Source organism: Pseudophryne corroboree, chromosome 2, assembly GCF_028390025.1.
Source record: "Pseudophryne corroboree isolate aPseCor3 chromosome 2, aPseCor3.hap2, whole genome shotgun sequence".
Taxonomy (NCBI): Eukaryota; Metazoa; Chordata; class Amphibia; order Anura; family Myobatrachidae; genus Pseudophryne; species Pseudophryne corroboree.
Window position 1 is genome coordinate 903266514 of NC_086445.1, and position 2723 is coordinate 903269236.

At 40.7% G+C, this 2723-nt stretch overlaps 1 pseudogene; it reads right to left on the minus strand.

Annotated features, from left to right (window-relative positions):
* Nucleotides 1–1453: 1453 nt before the first annotated feature.
* Nucleotides 1454–1573, minus strand: LOC135052114 (5S ribosomal RNA; annotated as a pseudogene).
* Nucleotides 1574–2723: the final 1150 nt, after the last annotated feature.

Here is a 2723-nt window from a genome sequence, read left to right on the forward strand (position 1 = left end):
ATAAAACAAAACCATAGTAAAAATATAAAAAAATTCTACGATCAGAGATAAAAAAGTCAATACAAAAATATCACCAACATGTATAAAAATTTGTTAAAACACGTATATGGTATAACATATGAGGACTCAATTTAGAAAAAATATAATATCGATTAATGAGACCAACTTTAGGTAAAAAATCAATATCTTAACTTAAGAGAAGGTAGGTATCACCAACGCGTTTCGTCCTATCTGGACTTCCTCAGGGGGCAGTGAGCAAGTGCGACAGCACAGGTATATATACACATCTTAATGAGGAAGTGATCTCTACATCACTTCCTGTCAATTAGGAGCACCAAAAAGTAACATACTGAAATATTTTCTAAAAGTAGGCTATGACATGTTCATTCCACTGTTTAGATTGGGCTAAGCAGAACCGCTATTATATAAGTCTAATTTGAGCTCAGGGAAGCCTTATAAAGCTCCCTGAGCGTTGTTTATCCGGACTTCCTGTCCGGACAGTGGGTGACATCACGTCCGCCCCACTTCCGGCGTCATGGTTCCTACACCGCGCATGCGCCGGGTACGGAAGTCCCGGACCCACGGCGCATGCGCCCGCGAGCGGTGTCCGGATCTTAACACAGTCAGTTATCGTGTTTTCGTCCATTGCGCATGCGTCGGGCACGGACATCCCGAACCCACAGCGCATGCGCCCGCGAGCCGTATCCAATGTTCAATACAAGGCCAGCATATGTTCCAAAAAGTTCCTGAGTGTCTGCACCACCTCCTCCAGGACTGATTCCACTAATAAGGGGAAGTTCTGTATATGGTTATGTTCATATCCATTCATTAATCGCATCAGATGATATTAAGGGGTTGGCATCCATTTTCTTGGAGCATGCTGCTTGCAGACACTTATTGCACACAGTCCCAGTGGCCATCTTAGGTAGGATATTGCTCAATGGGAAACACATAAAAAGAAAAAGAAATGGAGATAGGAGCAGGGTCATACAAAGGTTTCAGATGCAAAAATTGCCTTACATCATTATTAGTTATAATTTCATAGAGGATATTCCCTCAAAACAGATGGTGTCTGGTATATAAATAGCCTTAGACCTATAAACATAAGATATAAGCTGAGAATAGATATGTATGAATGTAAGGTGTAAAAACATCAGAAATTCATTAAAAATACGTAAAGACATTTTTTTTTTAAATATATACAATTTTTTTTTGCATGAACATGTAAATATGTGCCCCTTACAATGAAGACAGACACAAATAAGAGAAACAGAGGGGCTGGAGAATAGTAGCAATAAAGTTTTAACAAAGTTTTAATAAAAAATGCCAGGAACTGAGTTTCTTTATGGCAGTACAAGAGACTGCATGTGTTCAAAGCTCATTTGCATATCCCCCAAGACACCAGAAGCCCCTCTCGGGGAAGACATAGTAACACTCTCACATCCCATATTCCAGCCTACAGCACCCGGTCTTCTATGATGGTTCCCCATCTATGTACTGGCCGGGCCCAAACACTGCTTGGCTTCCAAGTTCGGGTGGAATTGGGCATTTCCAGTGTGGTATGGCTGTAATAGTGGTATAATATATGGGTCTGCAAGGTGCGACGGCGAGCAGAATGAAGTAGGTCACCCTGGTGAGATGGTTAAAAGTGCAATGTGCTTACCTCATAAAAACAGGGCTATTTCATAGCCCTCGTTGAAGCCCTCAGGGTGCAGAGTGTTCAATTAAAAAATCCAATACATCTCCCTCTTGGATAGGAGGTTGCCAAGGTCTCCACCTCTCTCGCCCAATGAGACAAGTTCGATGCCTTTGAAAGTCAGTTCCTCAGGGTCTGAATTGTGGCACATGTGGAAATGTTTAGAGACCGCATGGGATAGTACCTTGTTTTTAATATTCCTTACATGCTCCTGGATGCGGATCTTCAGGGGTCTCTTGGTTTTTCCTAAATACTTCATTCCACATGAGCATTCCAGCATGTAAATCACAGAGACCGTGTTGCAGTTAATGAACCCCTTGATCTTGTACTCTCTGGACCCATCTGTATTCCTAAAAGTCTTCCTGTTAGGGTGCAGATAACGACACATATTGCAGCGACCACACTTGTAGCATCCGACACATTTGGGCATCCCCGGTATGATTTCTTTCTTCCTCAGCATGCTTGGTGCCACCAGGTCTTTGAGATTCTGTGATTTCCTGAATACCAGTAAAAAAGAGAGGTTTGTGGACGGCCGCACAGGAAAAACTGTAAATTATATTGTTAACTCAGAAAAACTGACACTCGCGGGATATTCTTTCCCTTAATTAGTCAATAGTATACCAACACCAATTGGTATATTGGTAACTAGGATTTTGACGGTCAGTGGTGCTCCCAAGGGTATAGAAACATATATCGGAACAAAGGAAGACTTTTAGAAAAGACAAAAGATGACCCTGGTAGGGAGCACTCTTATCTGAGATAACACAAAAGATAATTTTATAAAAGAAACAATCATAAAATATAACAATTTATTGATATGCCTTAAAAAATACTCATTCATTAAATAAATGTGTGATCATGAGCGAAAATGTTTTTTTGAAAAATGTGTATATTATTCTGAAAATGGCCTCAGCCTCAATCATTAAATGTATTTAAGGTCCGTCTTATATGGTGATTCCCTTAACACAATGCGTTGGGGATCGAAGTGGTAAAAATTGAAAGGTGTGACCATCATCTAATCAGTCAT